General features: G+C 41.8%; 1 protein-coding gene across 1 annotated transcript in view; it reads left to right on the top strand.

The window, feature by feature from the left end:
• The window catches only part of znf469 (zinc finger protein 469), a 241,555-nt gene that overhangs the window by 31,369 nt on the left and 185,120 nt on the right, over positions 1-25,066 (top strand). The window contains exon 2 of the mRNA XM_033635176.2: positions 1,264-1,329. The gene's annotated coding sequence lies outside the window, so the exon portion shown is untranslated. The remainder of the gene's footprint in view (positions 1-1,263; positions 1,330-25,066) is intronic.

Genomic DNA, 25,066 nt, shown 5'->3' with positions numbered 1-25,066 from the left:
CCAGAAAGTGCATATCCAACATTGTGAAATGGTAGCAGTTTTGTCAGGTTACACTTTTAGATTTTTTTGGTCTAGGCACCAAAGCTACATGGTGAAAAAGATCATGGTTTGGGGTGAAATAAGAATATCTGTTACATAACGAGATGCAGTGTAACATAACCTACATGTATCAGTTAAAATAAGTCAACATTGACTTTTGGCTTCACACAGGACATGAACAGTGGTCACTTGGGTCAAAGTTCTGTTTGTTTGACCCATCGTCCCTTCTTGATCTCCTCCCTACGAGGACTTTGTCGTTATAAGTCACTGACTTCCTCCTTTGCTCTGATCATAATTGCTACAGCTACCAGAGGTCGCTGCCTGATAATAAACTTAAACAGGAGGAGGAGCAGGGCTCAAATCTCAAGATCACACTATAGGGCCACTATGAAGTCTCCGCTTTATGCCCCCTTTACATTTTTACACAGAACTAAACAATAGCTGCATCCTGCTGCTTCAGTGTGGGATTTTAGGCAGCATGCCGGTATAGCAGAAGCAAAAAACGTGTACTATGCGTGACATGTAGTAGGCTATAAAAGTGTTGGCCTCTAGCGTGACATATAACACAACATGTCATTAGCGCTTTATAAACATTAACAATGGCATACATGTAATATGGCAACAACAATCATTTACCATCCCTGTTATATGGCGGCTGATCTCGTCCTCTGCTCAGAGCTCCCAGCCCTCATTGACCTCCCGCTTTGCAGACATTTTTGCCGATTGTTCTCCTCCTTTGAGTTAGCTGCTAACTGCTATAAGCTGCTTTTTAACTCTCCCAGATATGAGTTGCACATATAACACGTCGTCAAAACGTCACACCCGTCCTGTCCTGTTCATAGTCCCGCCCCTCTGACTGTCCCTTTCACACACGTTTCGGCACTGTTACTACCTCTGTTGCCAGCTTGAAGGCGATACAACTCTGTTCCCCCATTCCACGATTGTACCTTTGACATAGAATGGCAAGGTGGCAAGGTGGCATAATGGCGTGAAATTCCTGCCTTGAAGAGGCAGTGTAAAAGGGGCTTATGCTTCTGATGACAGCTGATAACGACCACTTGATGAGCTGATAAAATCCAAAGTGGGTGTGTTCCTCTGCCGAGCAGCACCACTGTAGTTTTTACATATCAAACTCGTTGAGTGCTGTAGTGAATCAGTGGTGTGTGTTTCCTTCCTCCTGAGTGTGAAATAATGATAATGAATTTATACTCTTGTCCCTGATAGGAGAGAGTGACCAAACAGCAGAGATCAGTTGCAGAAACAGGTACAACTCTTCCAGGATCCCAAACAGTAAGTGCAGAATTATTTAAGCATGTATAAATTACGAATTATTGTTTTGTATTGCATGCATACCTACCTTATGTGTCCTTAGTGTTTTATGTTATGTGCATCTATGCTGCATGCACACATCACCAATATATGGAGGGTAAAAAGTCTCAATACGAGAGACAAATGTGTGTCATCACACAGAAATAAAAAGATTTGGAAATGTCTAAGTATTACGTGTTTTTAAGATTTTTACAATTTTTCCACTATGCCCTCCAAATCCGATGAGTGTCGAATCCTTTTACTTTTAAATACAATTTATACAGATGTCAGGTATTACACATTTATTTCCGTATGTCTGACTCACACTGAGAGACGCTGAGTCATGATGTTCAGACAGGTTTGGCGGCGGCAGTGGATAAAATTAACTGTTTAGTTTGATTGTTTGGTACATTAACTGCAATCCCAGTGTGATAGTGAGGGGGGTTTTGAGAAATGCTGACACAGTCTCCACTTATCAACCAAATCATGTTACAGGAACACTAAACATGTAACTTTTGAGTCTCATACTCACTCTGTGTGCATGACAAAATAGCTCTGAAGTTTGTAGCTTCCTCCTCTGTGCAGACTGGCAGCTGTAGTCATCTTGGATTCACACCAGTTTTAGTTAATTCCAATAGTAACTCAGAGTCACGGCAAAAATCACGTCAAAACATGTTAAAATTCCCTTAGAAACTTCTCAAAGTCCACTGATCCCAGTGATCCACTTTTCCACTCTTCATCCTGATTGTTAGTCTGTTCCAAACAATCTTTATTTCACCATAAATATCTAAATGCTTTACTTCCAGCAAAGCATCAGATTTATGAGGAGGCAAATGCGTGACAGGGAAGTAGTAGCGTGTTTGGAACATACTGAACATGTGAATCATGGGTGGAGGAGTGGATTATGCTGCATGAGGTTTGATACTTAATGTTTTTTTGCCGGACACTAAATAAAAACAATGTGCACTTGTCTGCCACTATTATGCAAAATATGTTGATACTGTGGTTTTGACCTACAGTTTAGGGATTGATTGCATCTTCCCCCATAGGTGAATGTGTAACCAATGAAATGTGTTAACCTGTGTGCTGCTCCTCAGACTCTCATTTCTCAGCATTCCCACAGGCTTGAATCGGGTCAGGTTCGCTCCAATTTCCATATTTCCATATTAATGAATGAATGAGTAGTTTCACATTCACTGTGCTGCTCTGTCTGAAGAGACAGCACTGTGCTGCTCTGTCTGAAGAGACAGAGCAGCACAGACTGTGGTGCTCTGAATAACCGCACAGTAACATTTAGTTTGAAAAGTGCTCCAAATTTACGAATGGTCCAGTTTGTGCTCTCTAACACCCAGAATCACTATTTACAAACACACTCTGTGCCACAGATGTTAGTGTGCTGAAAAACTTTAGTTGACTTTAACTTGTATTGTTTATTTTTTTACAGTGGTTTTTAACTGGGCTCGGGCCCAAAAGTGCTGCTGTGGTTCAGGCTCAGGTCAGGTTTGGGCAAAAACTATGTATGAATGTAGGGTCAGGCCTGGTATTTTGGGGTCAAACATTGCTCTAATGGATAGTATCAAATGTAATATAGTCAATTTTACCACTGTTTTTAATCCCTTTGAAGGAAAATAGTCAAGCTAATTAACTTGGCGTCATGGTGACCGGCTACATGCAGTTTAAATTATCCTAAGATGTCTTCAAAGCCTTGAGTTTTCAACCTAGTACAATCCACTTAAAAATCTATCCATCTAGCTGTGGAGCTAATAAGTGCCAGATTCAGTCAATAAATCTTGTCATCAGAAGTTTGGTTGACTACGACGTAACTTTCGATAAGTAGCTGGCACGCGAGAGTCCTTCGCCTCTGATGTACTGTAACGACGCTAATGTTTAATATGTCCACAGCCTATAGCACACAGTCTTAACTATTCTACATGCAGGGACACACATGATTACCATTTTTGAAATTAGACTATCCCAGTAACTTCAGTAACTTAAGTTCTCTAAATAGTTAGTGAATTTACAACTTCATGTCTCAACACATGGGAAGCATTTCCAACATAAAATGGATTAATTGAAGACTAAAATGTTAGAAATACACACATTTAATCAAGTTGTGAAAATACATTGCTGATCACCACGGTTTGATCCGCAGATCATTAAATGTGAAGAGCCAAGGAGAGAGGATACATCTAGAGCGCTCAGAGTGAGCAGAAAAAGTAAGATTTACTGGGCAGAAGCTGACGTGAGTCTTCTTGGAAAGATGAATTTTCAGCCTGTGGTGGGGAACATAATGTACTGTACGTATCTCACAATACTGAGCGAGATCTCTCCCGAGATTTTACCTAGCATTACCAGTACACAGGAATACTGTCGGAGCACTGTGGCTGTGAATCTTGCTCTCTTCACTCTTGAAAGCTCATAATTCTGGTAAAGGACAGCAAGATTTTTCCATTCTTACTCTGCTGTTAGGCTCAGTGCAAGTCACTAGCAAATTCATGTTGCTCAGAATGTGCCGCAGGGATTTTTGTGGAGCGCTTGTTGGACTTCACCAGCAGGCAGCTTCACACACTGTCAGCACAGTCCCACGGCTCTCTTGAGTGCTCTATACTGTGGAAACTGGTAAGCTGAGGAGCCACTGGAGGAGAGCAGTTCAGTACATTCAACAGTGGTGGTCTGTGATGTTAGGTGCAGCCACTAGGGGGCAGCGGTATCGTAATGCTGATGTGAAATTGTTTGGAAAAATAGACTGATGATGATCTACTTACAGGTAATATTATACGTTTTTAGCTGCTATGCATGTTTAAAAAACAAAGATGCCCAGCTGATGCTGTATTGCTCTAATTGGCAAGTACTTGGAAACAATCATCAATGGGTGACTGATCCCTTGTTGAACTTCACCTTTGAATCCGATTTTATGATTAGCCCCCAAGGAGCTGTTTGTATACTAATCAATCTGAATCTCTAAATTGCTACCAGGTAAACGTGCCCCTCTCCTCCTGCGAAGAGCAGATAGCCTGCAGATTGCAGGTAAATACATAATTGATGAAATTAACGTGGAGGAAATCCGCAGAATATGAACACCAGGTTTCACATCAGTCTCGGGATCTACTTCCTTCGGGCCGCAAGGTCCCTCTCACATACTTTATAGGACACAGTATTAACTACAGTGCCCAGCTGAATATAAAGCATCTTATGAAGATATTTTCTCAGTAGATATCAAGATACATAAAAAAAGACGGGGTTGCATGGGAAATGTTGCTCGGAAATTTTCTGAAATTGAGTTTTTCCCTGAAGTGAATTCTGATGCATTTTGGAATTCCTTGAAGTCTGTTAGTCATCGGAGAAATATCCTAAAATGAGGGGAAGAACCCAAAGTCCCTTCAGAAGTGTGTTATATCAGTCTAAATGGATGGCAGAGTTTTTTGAATTGATGAACAGAGTAAAATGAATCCTAAAGATACTTTAACTCTTCCATAAGAAGATACGTTTTTTTCATGTTTTTATTTTCATGTTTACGTTGCAAATATATATCGTCCATTAGCATGTCAAATATTAACATGGTTGTTGTAAACGTTTAATAAAAGGAGGCCAGAATAGACCCAGTTTTCTCTGATTTTTGCCAGATGTTCAAATAACCATGCCACAAATGCCAACAACAATAATGTTTTTGGATTAAGATTTGTTGAAGCTGAACTGGAACTGTGATATCGTGGCAGCTTTATTCCAGGTACAGATGTTTTTTTTATTGTTAACCTAGAAATGTTTTATTTGTGTCTTTTAACACTCACAAGTACAAAGCTTAGATAAGATATATTGGTGAAAGGTTTTATGCCGTTTGGCACAGAAATCCAATAAAATAAAAGTTCACATTTGAATAATTGATAGCAAATGCGCCACAATGGGCAGCAAAGCCACGACTGAAGCACCGCAAGAATTACAGCCTTCCCCCAATCTGTTCTATTTGTGCATTGCTTCTTTGTGTTGAGGTTTTGTCAGAGCCGTGCACAGTGATAATGGTGTTAATGATAGCACTGGCACACAGGAGGCAGAGCTGCAAGTGCTGCAGTGTGGTCTTTAAAAGGGGCATTGTATTTTACAGGGGAGTTTCACCTCGCATTCTCAATGGATCATTACCCCAATGTGTGCAGTGATTTATGAGCTACGTTGCCAGCGCTGGGAGCAGTTCCTGTCTGGGGGCTGACATCCACCCACTGATTGCCACTATTTGTCTATGTGCATGTGTGTTTGTGTGTGTTACACGTGTGTGTGGGCATGACAAAATGGGAGTGGGACTGCTGTAAAAGTTTGTTAAAGCCGATATGAGGATGTCATTTTCAGTCTGTCTGAGGGTGGGTGAGTGTTTTCCCGTCTGCATGTGTGAGACCTGTGTCCTCGCAGGTCTAGGGTTTCTCTCCTGGTAACTGGATACAGTAATGTTTCACTCTGCTGGGTGCTGATGGATTGTATTTTAAACTGAGCACTGTGAACTCTAAATCCAAACAGCTTTGAGTGCATCACTGAAATGTCACCACACACTAAACCAGGCTACTAATGGATCTGATTTTAGAGCTAAAATCCCCAAAAGAAAAGTAACTGAGCGCTGAACAAAGACCTGCTAGGAGCAGCACCTCCATGTTTTCTCAGATTTATCTTGTTAAAGTGCTCAGCTTTGTGTCTTTTGTGTGGAGATTAGCTCCGTCCTGCTTATCTTGGGTGAGGTTGAGCATGTTGTTGTTTGGACAGGTCGGTGTTGTACTCTAGCCACGATGAATCTCTGCCAGCTCACGTCATCCACTGACAGACTACTGTGCAAACTATATCAGCCTGTGACTGATGCGTATCTCTCCATATGCATATGTTTCTAGACATATGGTTTGTATATGGAGTGTCTTTGGCCGTATGAGTCATGCTGGATTCATCTCTATGAACAGTTATCTGCATATGTATGCAGCATATGTAAGCAACAGGACAGGATTTAGGTATTGGAAGCATTCTGGTTTCCGTTTGTAGTTTGTTTGTGGCCGATTACATTTGAGTGGCTGGTAAATGGTCTGTATGTAGAGGCGGAACACATGAGCTGAGATGCAGTCTGGAAACGCATCAGCTATATATCTATAGAGATTTGCCAGAATGACGGGGGTGCAACAGGTCCGGATGCATGGGTGGATTATGAGACAAAGGTCCCCCTGGGCATAGATTCACAAAAGACCCCTCCACTTCTCCTCCATAGGAGCAAGACACACAGACTTTGTAGGGATTTTTCCTTTGTGTTGTTGTTTTGTGTTTGTTTGTGGTGATTTTGCCTTTTTTTTTTTGGTCGTTTTGTGTCTCTTTGCAGTTTATTTGCATCTGTCTGTGGTTGTTTTGTGGCCACTGGTGGTTGTTTTGCCGTTTTTTGTGTCTCTTTGCCGTTCCTCTGCATCTCTTAGTGGTCATTTTGAGTCCCGTCCTCGTCAGTACGTGTTAATTTGAGTGACATTTTGCGGGTGAAGACCAGGCCCTGACACTTTGGGCCCCTGGGCCTGTGCCCAATAGGCTTGTTAAGTAATCCATCCATGTCGGGACATCAACTTGCTACACCGGATCTCACATAATATTGAACATTGTCCTCAGAGTCTCATCTTCATCAGATCACTTGCCAATGGGTTCCGAGATCGTCAAAGGATAATTTTGCCTGTTTCTATGATTTTAATGTAAATAGATTGCATTCATTACATGAGTAAAGTCAGATATTGTATATAAAAGGGTGGGTGAAAGCACTGCAGGTCATTGTAGGTCAGTGCAAGCAGCCATGTGTGTGCTCTCATAGGAAATTGCAGGTGTTTGGAGAGCGTCTATCAAAGTGTTTTGGATAGTTACATTTGCGTATGCCTGCTGGCTCATGTCTCTCGCTCTTCATATGTGTGTTTGTTTGTGTGTCTGAATGTGGACCACCCACAGCCTTTGAGGTCATAACAATAACAGGTCTACTTCCTGCCAGTGATACGGCAGCGGTTCCAGTCGAAGGGCTGATAGGAGAGGCTGTCGGTCCACATCACAGCAACGGCAGGAGCACTGTTTAGTGGACCTGTCACAGCTGTGCAGGTTATTCCCCCTCCCTGTGCCTTTATCTACATTTCTAGAATCCCAAATATACAATCGCAGCCCTATATTTAGTATGAGAAGTCTGGTGTTCTTGAAAAGCACCCACACATTGCTCAGCGTGTTAATCCATCCTCCAACAGATGTTCAAGCTTGATGTTGCAATTAGTCTTTTGTCTTTTTTCCAAAGCCCATCTTGCAAAATGTGGTGTTTTGAAAAATCTTCTGTTTAAGAGTGTTTCTCCGCTTTTTTTTTGCCTCATAACTTCTGCGTAAACAAATTCCTCTGGTTAGACAGCATTTTCATTTTTGTGATTCTTTATTCTTTCTCCTCCTGGTGAGCGAAAATACGCTGTGGTAATTAATATGATAATATGTGTGGTGGCATAATTTTTTCCAGGCATCACTGTGTGCCATGTTAAATTGAGGTCTGAGTGAGGTTTCAGCTGGAAACACTGAGGAGAGGCCTAGTACAGTGTGTCTCTGTCAGCGCTTGGCCAGTTGAAGGGGGGAAATAATATTTGTTTTTTGGAGAGGAGAGCGCAAGCAAGAACTATTCTTATTTGCTCAGATAACTGTTTACCTTAGTGCAATGTTTGCTCCTGTGAAGCAGGATTGATAAAGAGTTTCTGTTTCTCCAAGACAATTCTGCCTTGTCTCACTTTATTCATGAAGCTGGTTTACCGGGCATGCTAACACAACATGGTATAGGAACCACAGAAACTATACTGTGGCTTCATCCTGATGATTTATTGCACTGCACTGTTTAGCCTCAGGAATCAAGTGCACTAATGTGTTTGATCAAAAGGGAATTCCTTCGCTGAGCTTCTTGCGCTTTCAAACATTGTTTTCAGATTACTCTTCAAATTGGTTTCTCAACACCCCAACCCTTATAGGCTGTTCATGTGCGAGGGGGCTGATTTATGGTGTTAAATGACAGTGGAGCTCTCATCTGTGGTTAAACTGGGTGCAATATACTACTCAGGTGCCCATGGCTGCCAGTCCCCCAGTCTGTCTAGACGGGGTAAACACCAGGCTTTATAGACCTGCCATCTGACAATCACTGATGATTGGGTTTGTGGGATATGAGAGGCCGGGTCAGTTAAAATGATTGACAGCAAGTGGCATTCTTTGTACGTGTCGGGTGGGGGGATGGGGTATAGGATGTGGAAAGGTGGCTTCATCCCTTTATGGCTGATGTAAAGCACCCTCAGTATGGAGAATGAAAGGGCTCCACCTGCTCAAGCTGTTATGAAATGATCAACACAAATACTGCTCATAAATGTCAGGTGGATGGGGATACAGTGATGTAGAAGGCATTTATCTCTGCTGTACTTCTGGGGTTATGAGAAGAACCCATCGCCGCGCCAACAATAACATCCATAACACAGCTGATGAATCATACTGGTTTGAAGGCAGATAACAAAGGCCCTGGGACCTTCCTAGGAAAGAGAGTGTTGGTTTTGATTTGCTCCAAGATCCCCAGATCCCACGTCTCCCTCGCTGTGCTTGGTGTGGTTGCTGTGCAAGTTTGCTGCAAAACGGGGATGGTGATGGTAATTATTCTTGTTGTTATTTATGTGTTTTGCTTTCAGAGTTGCTGTAAGCTCTGGCGGGGGCCCCGATCCCCTGGGGTGCCTGTTATCCAGTGCCAGTGCTGTGTTGGGGTTCACAGCACTGGCACTGGATAACAGGTATCCATACTGCCATACAGAGACACAGAAGTTCACATATACTCAAATGCTCACACAAATGTTTAATCCACCCACGCTGGTTTCTCTTAATGGTGTCTACTTTGAATTGAATCATAGCTACACCCAAATTTTGTTTGGCTCATTTGCTAATGATTATCGTTGGAATGATCCTTGATCTCAGTGCCTGACCACACAGGATCTTTGGTTTTATTTGAGCTTTGAGTTTAATCTTTCTTTTTTTGTCTCTTAAGAGAAGTTACAAATGTATATGAGTCATAAAAAGGACGTTACATAGACATCAGCTTTCTAAGAACGACAGTATTATTTGCCCTGTCTGCATGATGAATGGCACCACTTGCACATCTGTCCTAAGAGAGAGGGGTTTAATGGCCAATGATTGGAATCTGTCTGCCTCTGATTAAAGCAAGATGCTGAAACACAAAACGATTCTTTGCAATATGTTTTTGGAATGACGTTTATTTTGTATCATCTGTGTGCCCCACTCCATTGATCGCACAGTTAAACTGCTCCCTACATTCATTTTTAAACTAGGACGGGAGCAACTTGAATGTATAACAACCTAAAGAAACACTGTGTAAGATTTAGAGAGGTTAAGTGGCGTCTAATGGTGAGGATTACAGATTGCAACCAGCTGAAACTTCTCCCGATTAGAATTCCTTCAGTGTTCGTTGGTCAGGAGGTTTTTACCAGGAGCCAAATTATCCGCAGAGGTTTTCTTGTTTCTGGGCCAAGTGATTTCAACCAATACAAAAAGGACTGGGTGATTAAAAGCTGTAAAAACACTGAATAAATCAGTTTAAAATTTAAAAATCAGTGTTTTTCCGATGCTGTTCCGATACTATCTAGAGGCAGTGTTTGGTTAGTCTGTTCTGGGTTACTGTAGAAACATGGTGGAGTAACATGGTGGACTCTGTAGACGAAGACCTGCTCCCTATGTAGGTATAAACAGTTCATTCTAATTCTTATTTTCAGGTGATTTTACACGAAAGAAAACATAGTTATTATTATTATATTCCATTGGTATTCCATTTCTGCCAATATATCCCCCTAAATCCAAAATTTTACTTTTACTTATTTTGGTGTGCATGTGCATTATTTGCTGTTTGAAGATATAATTTAAAACTGAAAAAAAAAAAAAAACCCTCTCCATCCATTTTAAAGAATGAAAACGCAAATCAGATACATCCTAGCAAAGAGAAACAGGTGTCAAGAGGATACTTTGGTTAATCGGTACTGCCGTGCCAAGACTGTGCCATGGTGATTCACTATGTAAGCAACAGCTCTCAGATCAGTATCAGAGTTTAAACCACATCGCCAAAGGCATCCAAACTGTTCTGCTCCGACATACAGCATCATGATGTACTAAACTGCTCGTGTCTCTCTAGTCTTGTTCCTAAGAGACTAAATCTTTCCCAGTCTGCATGGAAAGGCCTATCAGAGTTCAGGATCGGTTGCAGAGAAATCTCCCTTCCTATCTCCTTTCCCTGGTGGAGCTTTGTGTGCCAACTTCAATCTCCGTGAGACTAATAGGAAGAGGAAGTGAGAGGTGAATAAAGCAAACAGTGTATGTTTGTGTGCATGAAAGAGAGAGTGGGGGTACGTCTGCTAAACTTGGAATAGCAGTCTTAAGTTAGCACATTGTGGTGACAGCAATACTAGTGTGATTTCTCTGCAGCTGAGGGTTAGAAGGTTCACTGCACATTGCTGCTCTGCCTACAGTAAGGCCTTTAGGGCTTTGAGTTGGCAGCCTTTACAGTTTTTCGATGTTGCTTGGCATGAACAGTCAAACCACAGGTTTGTCTCAGGTTGATGAAGATTAACCTGACAGTTGTATTCACAAAAACAGCGAGGGCAGGGCAGGGAAGTAGGGATTGGAGGATTCACATACCTTGACATTCACATCTATGTTGAACCAACTGCACCTCTGCATCTTTGCCAGGTTATTTTATATTATTTATTCAACATTAAATGGGATTTAGTTTTCAATCCAGTTTTTTGGTTTTCTTTATTTTATTGTCCTGCATCAGAAATTCCCCTCTGGCTCATGGTATACTGTGCATAGCTGAGCAATATTTCATTTGTCCACAAGGGGGTAGACATTCAGCACACATATGGTGCTTTTTTTTCCACTGTCAAAGCCTTGGATGAGTTTCAGCAAGTGGCCGGGGGACACAATGAATCCTGTCTGAATGTGTTCTAGCTGACTGTGTCTTCATGCTGTGTTTTGGTTTCACTCCTGCATAAGCATAAAACTTCTTGAAACCCAGATGGACAGTCATGCCTCTCTCTACCCCAAACTACACTTCAGCACAACACATTGTGACAGGGAGGGGTTGAGACTCAAGAGGACCTGGTCATTACCTGTAAGGACCTGGTTATTACCCCATCAGCGTCACGTTATCATGGTCATTTCCTCAATCGTCCCACCGCTAACCCTTAAAGCTGTAGATGGTCATTTATAAAGAAATAACTTTGTGTCATATTTGCTAAAACTACCATATTCACACAGTCCTAAATGAGTGAAAAAATCATATTCCTCTGCCGACTCTATTGCCTTGTGGCACTTCTAATGGTCTTACCGCACGAGTCTCTAACGCAGCTGCTCGTCGCCTCTAAATATATTTAGAAGTCTGTTATGTAGTTTGTAACTGTAATGATAATAACTTTGTGTCATATTTGCTGAACTGTATTCTGACAGATATGAGACAGATAATCTGTGAAATAAATCATGTCCCTCCTCCCTCTTCCTACTGCTTCCAGTGGTATTCGCCACACCAAAAACAGCCAGTCAGAGGCGAGGAGTCTCAGGCGCAGCTATCAAGTCAACTACTGCTCGTGAGCTGTGGTCAAACTGTCAAACTAGGCAGCGCTGATCAAATATGTATAAATATTCTGTTACTGTATTGCCTAATTCTCAAATATTCTCAGAAACATATTGTAGAACTGTTAAGCTGTAAAATGAGAAAGTTTGTGACCTTGTAATTTGGTCGACTCGACTGTATCCAATATGGTGGCCAGATTACAAACTCTATTATTTTACAGCTAAACAGAACTCTATGTATGATTCTGAGAGCACAGTAACAGAATGCCTAGTTTGACAGTTTGACTGCAGCTCACGAGCAGCACTTGACATGATTGACAGCTGCGTCAGAGACTCCTCAACTCCGATTGGCTGCTTTTGATGCGCCACAGTAGATTCTAGCAAATGCCACTGGAAGCAGTTGGAAAAGAAGGGACATAATTTTTTTATTTTTTTTTGCAGATTATCTGACTCATGTACTTGTTTCAAAATATAGTGGAGGCTTCAGCAAATATGACACAAAGTTATTTTAATAAAAGTCACCTGCTGCAGCTTTATGTAACAGACCTCTGAATATATTTACATATACATATTAAAAAAAGATGAGTGTGACAAATGTCTTTAAGGAGAGACTGGAAAAAAATGGCAGAGAGAGAAGGAGATCAATTAGTAACAGCTTTGCTACCCACAGCCAAATGCACTTATGATGCATGACAGCAGAAAGGGAAGTTGGGATTAAGTTGGAATTTTGTCTTGAGAGTACCAGCAGTTGTGACTCTCCAATTCTTTGTTTGTTTCTTTACTTCATTAATTTTGTTCGTGCAAACATAATGTCTTTATCAGTCATCGTGACCTTTGTCAACATTAGAGGGGAGGAAAAAATTTCCACATTTTTGTTCCTCTAACAACCTTGAACAGTGTTCAGTTTCTGTCAATTACGCCATTATGTACACAAGCCGTAATAGGGAAATAATGGTAAAAACTGATAATAATGAAGTAAACATCTTTAGTAGATGAATGAGTCTGAACAGCGGGGGATATTTCTGTGTAATTTCGCAGCAGTATCTGTGTCAAAATGTTGCCAGCATCTAATCAGTTTGTGTTTAATATCCTTAATGGCAGCCATGGCAACACACACACACACACACACACGCATGCATGCATACAAACAAAACAGAAACAATTTAATGGACCCTTCATATACACTGTTGCAAGTTTATTTCATATCACTTGGCTGATAATGAGTGTTAAAAACCTTTAGATTCTTCTGACCGCATTATCTCACTATTTTGACATTTTTATGCCGTTGCATTTTCCAAGAAACTATCCGAAATGTAGTTCACATGCCGTATAATGTCATATATATATGTCACATAAAGAGTTTTGTGTGATCTGCTGTAGGTCAAATAGCCGCTGTGTGTGCATGCTTCGGGTGCAGGGGACACCTGGGCTTTCTTAAGTTCTCTGAATGTGTCTGTAGATTTACGAGGCTCTGCACTTCGTCCTCGCTCTGATACACTGCTCCAGTATATTCAGACGCACTGCACGGCTTCTCCCTCTTTCTCTCTCCCGATGGTTATCCCTCCACCAAGATCCCACCACAACACCGCAGTCGTATCTCTGCATTGTGTATGATCCCAAAACATTTTCCCAAAACATTTTTGTCCTATTGTTTCTGGAACCACAGTTCTTCCATTGTCCCCCTACTGTCAGTCCATTGTCACACTTTCCAACTTTGACACTCAAGGGAAATTTCTTGGCTTGTATTGGCAGGTTTGAAGCTTGTGTTGGCAGGATTGTACTGGCAGTACACTGGACTATGAGTTCAAACTAGGGACGATTCTCGCAGCACATTAAGGTGGGCTGTTTTATCTCTTATAAACAAATCTCTAATAAAACGTCTCCTATTGGACAGTTGGAAATTGATATTTCCCATGTATTTATTGCCCCATCTGTCATCCAGTGTTGCTCTAAAAAGGGGCCTCTGTTGTTCCTGACGTGACCTGCTCTGACCTTTCGCTCATGACATCATTTCATGAAGCTTCAAATGATTCACTTGAGGCATGTCCTCACTTTAAAAACACACCGTGGAATTTCTGTTACCAGGCCACTACATTTGCTGATTTCATACCCATGAAGAAAATGCCATTATAGTTGACGAAAGACACATAGCAGTGTATCATACTTGTTTGAGTTTGCATTTTCACTGTAAAGACACGCTGGTATGTTTGTAATAAGCCTAATCCGTCTTCATTTGTGTTTGAACTTGCTGAACTCCATTTTCAGATTCAAGTTCCACTTATTCACACATCAGAAGGCCTGGATGGATGCCATTCCTAATTCACTCAGCTTTTCCATTCATGGTCCCCATTTTAAGCTGCTTTTATAACATGATCTCAGTTAGGTATAAAAACAATCCTTTTTCACGTTAACATCTGGGCTTTGACGGACCTCTTACTACCTGTCAGAAATACGGAGCAGTGGAGTGTATATTTTCAGAGGTGGGGGTGTGGCGCACTCATCTGTCCATGACTATCTGTTGTTTGCCCGTCAGTGCTGGATCAACACAGATGACTTGGCATGCGTATTTGCATACAAGAGCATGTCTATGTATTCATGTCTCACTGATAGCCGGGGTCAGGCAGTCAGCGCATCTCTGACCCTGAGTGTTTGTTAAAGCACTCGCATTTGCAGCTGCTGTGAAGGTCATCAGTGATCGCTGGGCGTTGCTTGACCTTGACCAGGGTGTGTTAAACCATTCAGTGCTGTTGTTATTGAAGAGCCAAAGGGAATGTGTGAAGGAGTGGGGCAGAGTTTAAATGAAGAAAAAATGCAGGGAGAGAATATATAAATCAGGGAAAGCGAGAATGACCCGCTCGCTGAGGTCAAAATCCAAGAGAATGAACTTTTGTGATTATTGGCTGTTTTAGGACAAAATGTCAGACATATTTGAGAGTGGACTGCGGAGGGTAGATCGCCTACTACGTTTGTTTTGGAGTGTTAAAGGAACAATACCTTCTCTATTCTCCTACAGATGGAATTTGGAGTCAGGTTGGTGGCTCAGGAAGATCCGATCATTCCATTATTATCTGGGAGAACGATGGTGATGTAGTTGTCCTTGAAGACAGGAGGGGGACTGAGTGCACCTGGACACCGCCGTTCATTCCACAGCTACAGTAGTCCAATGGCTCGCAGCATTTTTAACAAATATTCCTGGAGCAGCATGACAGCAGGTTATGTAAGAGGTAGAGGCAGAGGTAGCCACAAGGGATCTATACCTGCCAGTGCAGAAATATCCATGCCATAATGCTGAAGGTGGGTGGGTGAGTGAGTGCAGCATTTTTGTCATCTGTCAGATTTTGGAATAACAATCACTGAAGTAAAAAATTTGGAGTGGATTCATGCCATATTCATGCCAGATGATCTTTTTACATGAGGCAGAGCCAGGGAAATGGAAAGAAAAGACAAATAGTCCAATATGGATGAAAGAGGGCTCAACAGGGACATCAGTATGTGAGAAAGACTACCGTTGACTGAAGGTCTGTGTTTGCTCGTGTAACTGTTGAGCATTAAGAGTGGATATCCATTTACGCATCATTCATATAAAGACCTGGGCAGCCGCTCAGGTCTCCGCTGCAAGCCAGCCTAGTGAGTTTGGGGTGAGTGTCTCGGCACATGGGTGTTAAGTAATAAAGGGGACTCATGGAAAGTGTCAGCACCACTTGCCTCCTTTCTCCATCTGGCTTAAATGGTGACACATATAAATGTCCGTGTATGCAATTAAATCGTGGAATGCCTTTGCAATTACACTTATTGGTTTTGTTCCTTCCTTTAGTCTTGGGCACGACTCGTACTAGAACTGTCTGTCACTTTGACTTTATGACTGGTGAACACGGGTTGTTTTTGGGGGGAGCAGAGGAGAGGAGTGATGGCTCTGGATGCCTTATGCTGTCACAGATGTGGGTTTGGCTGGACAATGGACTGCAGTCTCACACTCTGACATCATCCGTTCAGGAAAATGAAGTGACAACAACAACAAAGTGTCTTTTGTTATGATGGGACTCTACAGATTAATAAACCATCTGTAACTTTGCCCCCATCGAGCCCACAAACTATCAGCTCGTGCCAGTTCTTACTCTTGATTGGTCCTTAAACAATGACAGCCCTTTAATAGTGCTCTTTTGACAAGGATGCAATCTGGATGTGCAGAAAGTGCTGCCACATGTGAGGACCTCGATGGGGTTTAAGAGGTCAAACACAGTCACGGTTGTCATCGAAAACTCAAGTTCCTTTTCTCTGTGAACCCCATCTTGCCATAAATTAATTACACGCTCATTAAAATGTGGGGTCAGGACAGTTGTGTGGCACATGTACTTACTATGCTCATGCATTTATTCAACGCACACACAAATAAAGACAGTGTCTGTCACCACATGAATGCAATAAACACCATTTGTCTGCCCCCAATCCCATTGTATGATACGCATCCAAACTGAGGCTGCAGTCATTTTCAGCTCTGTGCTGAAAGTGTTCACAGGCCAACGTTAAACCCAGAGGTTTAATTTTTGCTTTCAGAAATCAAACATTTATGTGCATTAGTGGTGTCACAAAAATTTTCAGCTGTAAGTAAAACTGTGGGAAGGAACCGAACTGTACAGCAGTCAAGGACCCTGCTGACAAGCCTCAGTATATGTTCCGCACACTGACCTGGCTCAGGCCAGTGTAATCTGGATTACTGTCAGCATGGTCTTTGTTGTCAGGGCTGGTGAGAGTGTGGAGAAATCACACTGAGCAGAGAGGTGTCCGCGGGGCCCATTCATGGGGAAGTAGCGGCGTGCAATCAGTGATATTTAATCGAGCACACGTGCATGTGCATATTTGTAGGTGTTTACCTTGCACATGTCTCCCTACTGACAGTGCGTGGAAGTTGACCAGTGATCTCAGGTTTCAAGGCCAGTTTGATTTCAAAATAAAGTGCGTGTGTGTGTGTCCGTGTTGAACTTCCTGCTCTGTATGTGTATGCTTTTGCACAGTCCCTGCTCTGTTTACACACTTGATGTAAGCATAAGCTCGTGAATGTGTGCTCTATCTCTCGTATCAATAGTTGGTAACACTGACATCAGCAACAGTAACAGCCTGTGGCGAAGCAATAGGTTGGGTGCAAAGTGAGGACTTGTGGTATCAAAGTCAGGGTGTGTTTTCATTTGATTTGGACACGTTTCAATTCCATCACATCTGTCACAAATGAAAAACTTGTTTTATTTGTTACAGAGCTGCTGTATCCATTCCAGCTTTCAGCCTGTAATCACAGGTAGTCTTTTGACACAGAGCTGGGTTTATGTATTGACTCTTTTCCAAAGGCCAGTCAAGTCAAGATATGTACAGTAATGTATTCTATTGTGCAGTACTATAACCCATGTCAGTACTGATTTAGAATAACATCTACTGTATGTTAATACATGCATATTAGAGGCAGTTCCCATAGAGAAAATGTATATTTTCTGACCTGGGTGTGTCATTATGCATGTGTTTTAAAGGGACAGTTCACCCCAAAGTCAAAAATTTAAAGTTAAAATAATTTTCTGTAGTACTGTTTATCCAGTGGTGAACAAAGTCTTCACAATACATTTGTAGAAACTCATGACTCATTTGACCAACCATAGCATAAAAACTGCACCTACTACAATCACAGATGAATTTGTTTAAAATGTTTATCTGTAATTATACGAATGTTTACACCTCAACATGCTATTTTGGGTTGGACGGTGAATTTTTGTGCGCAGTCATGCAGCTTGTTCATGATAAAAACAGAAATAAAACAATATGAATCTGTCTCTATTTAAAAAAATCTCAAACATGGACTCCAGACATGGCCATGGGTGCTCTGGCGGTGAGGAATCATCTTCATCTGCCGTCATTACCACCGCCAAGTTGCGACTGAACGGTTCAAAAACTGCAGCAAGCACTTTGAAGCTGACTGACAGGCATAGAAGGAAGAGTTTACTGTGATTGAACTTTCTCCTGTGATGAACACAGCTAATGGCCCATTGCATTTTAAAAAAGAAAATCCATGGGTTCACTTCAAAGCTGTGCTTCAAAGTAACCAGTAAGAGGAAACTTCATAGCAATGTAGTCTATAGTCAAGTAAAATATTTGTCTTTCAAATGTAGTGGATAAGAGACACACATTTCCAAAGAAAAACCTGAAAAATGTACTTAAGCACAGTACTCCAGTAAATATACTTTGTTACTGTCCACCCCTGTATTTATCAATATAGAAATCTAGATTCTGTTGGTGTGAGTTGCTGATTGTTGGAGATATCGGCTGCAGAGATGTTGGCCTTCTCTTGAATATAAAGGAGCTAGATGACACCCTGCTTAAAACACCATAAAATCACATTGTAAAACTCATACAGTATACAGTACAGTGTGCGTCTGTGTTGTGTGTGCTTGTGCATGAGAGAGAGAGAGTGATGAGGGGCTCTCTGTGACATATCTAAACAGACCTGACGTTATAGCCTCAGCAGTCACCAGAGGTGTATCTCAGACAAACTGAAGTGTCAGCCTTTGAAGATTATGACATGCAATGCAATAACATGAGTCTTTTTCCATGTTGTTATTAGAGTTTTGTACGGAGTATTTCGGCTGTGCACATGGAAGCTATTACCCTGAAGGCTTAGGAGTGCTTTTCCATAGAGAGAAACTGGGCCGGAGACCATCTATGCATTATGCCCAAGGGCTTATTTTCCCCTGAAGCCCCCCTGTCTTCTCTGTGGCAGAGAGGAAGGCCTGGTTTCCTTTTGAGGCTAACCATAAAGAGTGTGAAACCTGGCTCACAACAAGTCGTGCGTAGCCTTTAAAGAAAATGCTGTTTTACGGTCTGTGAAAAAAAGTTGCAGTGCAGGATAATTTTATGCATTTAATGTATCATTCAAAGCTCAGTACTTTGCATTATCAATGTCGCTGAGGCTGCCAGGTCTCTATCAGTATAGCCTCACATTACAGAGGAGTGAAGTCTAGTTCTATGTGACTTCCTATGGTGGATCACTTCTTTCCATCCCTCCCTGGCCTTCACACTGCAGTTGATATCCAGCTTTGCCATGACGGAACATCAGCCATCTCTTCCATCCCAATTAAGAACCACCTGTGTTCTCTCTTGCCCATCCAGAGACGATCCGCCCAACTCTGCCCGGCTGCTGGAATCAGTGGTCAAGACTCAGCAAGCCTGTGAAGGAGAGTCATAGGAAGCCCATCTGGACTCCATCAGGACTAGGTAAACAGAGCCAGATCCTACATGGAGCAGCGGAGCCAGGCCTTGGCTCCCACCCACCATCACAAAAGACTCAGGCAATGGCTCAAGATAAAAATGATACACACATTGTCATTAACTCAAACCGTGTGCAAAAATGCAAATATGCACACAGCTCGCTGCGCCCTCTCTAAGCCTTGTGCCATTTTGGTTTAGTCCTCCAGTAAAGTAGAGGAGAACAGAGGGGTTATATATCTTCTCCAAGGCCAGGTCAAGTGTTTTTCTTTAGTTTTTTTTTTTTTTAATAACGTCTGCTGTTTTACTGGCCTATATCTTTGCTAACTTCCCCCTGCACCTAACACACACTCGCGGTGCTATCCTCACTCTGCTGTAAGTTGCAAAAGATTAGTATCAGGTATTCATCAAAGAGAGAGGATCAGGCCTATAGTGGGGGACAGAGTGAGAAAGAAAGGTGTTGTTGCACTTGAAGATTATTTTTGATAAATGTAGTAATTTTGTGCGGTCCTGTCCAGACCAGGGAATCTGAGAATGACCTAAAAATATTTATCAAAGACAGTTTGAGATCAAAGATATTTTGTCCCCTGCAGAACTGGGTGACATGACCTTTTAACACCCCGCGTGTGTGTTTGAAGATTGTCTGCACAGTTGATTTAATGCCGCTGCTACCTTGGAATTTCTCTATTGGGTGTCTCCACTTGGATCTCCGTGTAGCGTACATTAAAGCAGGTTATATAAAAAGGACGCTGAAGGAGAATGAAGTAAAACAGCAAGTTTCCACACGTGTTCGGATTATACCCCTCTTTCCCTTCAAGACTGCAGGCACAAAAACAACAGCCTTGTTCCTTCAGCACTTCATCTCCCAGCAGCCAGTCAGCACTGTGTATTTCTTCCTGCTAGCATATATCAGAGTCGTCCAGCTTTACTTCATGTTCCAGCATCAACTTTAACTGTTGTGGACCTAACCCGGCCTTGTTGTCGCACACCCCAAGGCCAGATTGTTCCACTGGCACACCGTGAACTCTACACTTCATTACTTTAGTGTTTTATTGACTTGAGATGTTTTCTGTCTTTCAAATAGAGAGATTAACTGTTCCGGCCTTGCGCTCACTGCACATTTGATCTTTTGTTCGATGTGGTGATCAGCCTTGGAAAAAGGACCATTGGCCATAAAGAAACTAACTGCTCTGTGTCCTGTTTCTGGAGAGATTTATTGTAATAATCAGGTTGTAAGCGGTCATGGCCAGGGCAGCTACATATGGAAGTACGCAATGGTAATAATGATAATAGGCCGCCTTTATAAACACTGACATTTGGCCTAGTCTGTCATAAAAACCAATAGGAACCCCAGTGGTCCGTGTTGCAGACATCGTCAGCGCTCTGCAGTTGGAGATGGAAGATGGTTTGGATTGTGGAGTAGTTCTCATCTGGAGAACGCTGTTTTTTGATGAGCTCTTCCATTGGGAGCCTGCTTCCAGACATTGGAAACAGTTTGGGGTTAGTGGCAGACTGAAGCATAGCTGGCCTTTACTTGTTCCCCTGCTACATAGGATTTCTGAGCGTGAAGTCAGACTGCTTTAATTTTCACAGTAATATGCGACTGGAAAACATAACCACTGCATTGGACAGCATGACTCAATTTGAATACTATACTGAAGGGAAGTGCCTGGTCAACTCTCCACTACCTTGTTTAAAGAAGTATTTCACTGCTGGAAAGATGGTCTCTTTGTAAAGCTTGAGTGTCTGTGCTGTAGTAAGATGTAAATACTTTTGAAATTGGATCTATATGACCAGGGAAAACAGAGAAAAAGGACTGTGGCATTTGCCTTTGCACAAGAGGTAATAAGCCTACAACTATCAAAGTGCATTGCACCGCATGGGACCAACAAATGCTCCAGCTGATGGATGACGTAACACAAGTTTGTCCATTTTGACATAAGAAATTTGGCGGCAGGCTGGTAACAAACAATCTCAGATTACAGTTTAACAGTAAGCTAAAACATGTAACTGAAAAACACAGTTCATTTACACATACTACCCACACTGTTATGATACATGGTTGAAAATTGTTACAGTATCCCTGTAACCAAGGCTTTTCAAAGAAGGCTGGGACACACTCTTTGACCTCATGGGAGCGATGGGGTATGACACATGCTCAATGTAACTGGAGCTGCAGTGTTGGAGGCTTACAGCAGACAGAGCTTGAAATAAAGGGACGGTGTTCTCTTAGGTGGTCTTTGGGTGCGCTTGGCCTAACAGAACTTTTGGGTATGCTCAATTGGTTGGCGGCTGATATACAACAGTAGATTTGCATATTGGAAGCACTTGTTTGAGGTCTTTCATTAGGGACTTTTTCAATAACTGCAGAATTGTAATTCTCACCCATATATTGATTTTTAGTACTAAAATATTCCGATCCAAGGTTGACTGAGGACACCTCAGTGTAACAAATCATCCCAAATATTCTATGATAGTGTACCAGCTATTGGACCTTTTGGCAAGTGCAGATGAAATTTCACTGCTCATTGGTAGGATGTGATATGATGCTTTTTACCCTCCCTGCCATTAACAAGGAAATAATTTACCTGTTGGTCCGTTTAGAATTATGTTTGAGTTTGGTGGTCCCAACCCTATTACCAGACAATAATGTTGATATTTAGCAATTCTGAAAAACCCTGGATTATATCCAATGTTTTGAAAATTCTCACTTTATATATTATCTGCACTTTGCGAGCATAGCATGATGAAAGGGATACTTCAGCTACTCACCCTGTGTAATGTTGAATTCAGGGAGAACATGGTTTTGTCACATGCCTCCATGATGAACGAACCATCGACAAACAGGGAAAATTCTTGATTAAATGAAGTGAAAGGCAGCCATGTTTAACAACAGCAAAATCCAAGCCTCATTTATGCAGTCCTGCACTTCCCAAATACATTCATTTTCACTCAAACCTCACACACTGTAGCAGAAAGAGTCCTACACACAGACGAATAGTGCATCTGCGCTGTTTATGCAGAGGTGTTTTAAATAGTAAGGTTTTTGCAGAAGTTCATGTCTCGGAACATACGACTGGATAAATCAAATTTGGATTATACTGCAAAAGCTGTGAACAAGTTGACTTTTGGAATTTTGTTCACAGTGGAGGCATGTGAGGAAAAACATTTTCCTCCTGAATTCAGCATAACACAGGGTGAGTTATTGATAGACAAATGATCATTTGGGGGGTGAAGTATTCCTTTAAGCTCAGGGACATATGTTTCAGATAGGGAACGGGTACGCCAGAAACAACGTTTGGTTACTGTTTGGGCTCGTTATGCTTCATAAAAAGGTTAATGTTTATTGCAGGTTTGAGACAAGATGGAAACTCCTGTCTGTTGCATGAAAGTCAGACGTGCTACATGCCTATCCACCACCCTGACCTCCACACCATTACTTTGTGCCTTGCTACATAAAGGCCACACTGCTTCCTGCATTGGTAAATGCATGTCATTAGTAGGGATACTGTGCTGACAGTCCTTACTTACCCTGTCTTTACCTATAGCAAGAAAGATGGACACTGACTTAAATAACAGCCACATTCCTGACCTGCCTCATCTCCCACTTGAATACAGGTTTTTACATTAAAACAGGATTTCAGAAGGAGTGCTGACAATCCAGAGCATGAGTATACGACGGGAGAAAAGTGTAGAAGAGACAAAGAAACAGAGACAGTGAGGGTAAGAGAGATCTGACTGCGGATGTGTGCATATGTCCATGTGTGTATTTAATTTCTCTGTGCAGTGGGGATTCCATTACCTTTTAGCAGGGCGAGCATAATGTCGCTTATGAACACCATGTGTCTGTCTTCCCTGTGTACACGGGAAACGTTTATTAGATCTTGCCTGTTTAAAATGAAGACTGCACCACATGTTGGTCTGTCATTGTTTGAAATTGACCAAAACTGAGTCCGTCAGTTTTACTGTTCGTGAGCATATGAAGGTTCACTCCTGCTGTGGGGCAGTCTATACTACACCTGGTGCAAACTACACACACAACGCATGATGTTTTTGGTTTGATGAGGTTGATTATTGATTTTTATTAAGAGCAGATGTATTGGCTGGGAATGAGTTTGGCTCAGCTTCAAGGCAGCTTCAAATAGGATCTGCTTGATTGTGGACATGAAGTAGTTATGTTTCACATGAGGTTAGCACCTTCAGTTAAACCTGCCTTAAAGTGGGTTATTTAATGGCCCTTTAGTCCAACTACATATCACTGTATTAGATGGCAGTGACAAAAGAGGCAGTAAGAAAATTCAACCTTCAGTCTGAGCCTTTTTAACCAACGCAGACCAACACTGACATTTATAAAGAATTATGGATCAATAGGTCAATAATTATCTTGTGAGAGTGATGAATAGTTAAGCCTCTATTACAGAGCAGGAGCTAAGAGAGATATAAATTTCAACAGAGCAGGAGTCTGGCTTTCTTGACAATTTATATTTAACCCATTTTAAATAAATACCTGCTCCATTCTAGCAGCAGGTATACCTCTTATGTGAAAAGTGATAAGTGTTGGAAACCCACCCCATAATTTGAGCGCGTAAGTCATCTTAAGTGCACCATAAGCCTCTGTCCCTCACCACATTCCTGTGCCACCCAGACTCCAAATTACTGTAAACTAAACCAAAGCCACACCATGGCAACGGAAGGGTGTCAATTTGGACAGGAAAGAATTTATTTGAACGTGACTAGAGTTTCTCTGGCTCAGCTCCCTGGTGGGGATGTAGAGAGGGTCTGTCTCTGGTTACCCTGTCCCCTGACGTATATGCCACATGCACCCCAAACAATAGCCGATTCATCCAGGTCTCTTGTCTGTCTGCGGCAGCAGCCAGGGGAGGCCGCCAGGGGTGTAAACCATCTTAACCCTCCCCTGAGCGAGAATATCTTCAAATAAATATATATACATACAGTGCACGCACACATTAAACAATTACAATCACACGAAAACATAGTGTTTTACACATTGCCTAATGGACAGATGCAAAATTAGAACTGAGTGATGAGAAAAAAGGTATTATGGGTAAAATATGCAGGGATTTTTGGATACTGTTTGTAAACAGTTTGGCCCCTTTTCCATACACAGCTTGTATATACACTACAAGCTACTGGACTAATGTGGGAACATTACATTTGGTGTAATGGAAAAGCCGATACTTCAGAAAGCTAACTAAGCTGATCATCATTGCCTACCTGTCCAACAGTAAACAGGCCAACTCTCTGTCACTCTTCATCCCCATCCTCTTCTTCAGTAAAACCAACCCAGATTCACTCTCACTTAAGAATAATTGGAATTTAGCCTCCCTGTATTTGCGTTTTTAATGCCTGCATGCTGTGTATAGCCATGGCTGGAGGCATTATGTTTTGGGTTTTCCTTCTATCTATTGCACACTTTTGAATGCAATGTCTTGAACTCCCTGAGGGAATTTCTTCAGATTTGGTACAGTTGTCGACTTGGACTCAAAGATAAAGTGATTATATTTCAGTGGTTGAAGGTCAAGGTCACTGTGACCTCAAAAATATATGTTTTTGGCCATGACTTAAGAAGTCAAATGCTAATTATGACAAAATTGAACACAAATGTTTAATAGGATAAAACCAAGTAATGACATTTTATATCCAAAAGGTCAAAGGTCAACTTTACTGTGACATCATAGTGTTCTACATAAACCGTTTTCTGGCCATTATTTTACATCATAACTCAGAAACAGAGGGAAAGACTTCTGTGCTGTGTGTGAAGCATACATGTTTTAAATTTGCAGCTTCTTTGCAGTAACATCCAACAGTCTCAGTGATTCTTGTAGGTTCTTCTTAGATG

This window comes from Epinephelus lanceolatus, chromosome 5, assembly GCF_041903045.1.
Source record: "Epinephelus lanceolatus isolate andai-2023 chromosome 5, ASM4190304v1, whole genome shotgun sequence".
NCBI classification, from domain to species: Eukaryota; Metazoa; Chordata; class Actinopteri; order Perciformes; family Serranidae; genus Epinephelus; species Epinephelus lanceolatus.
This window is presented reverse-complemented; position numbering and strand designations above follow the sequence as displayed.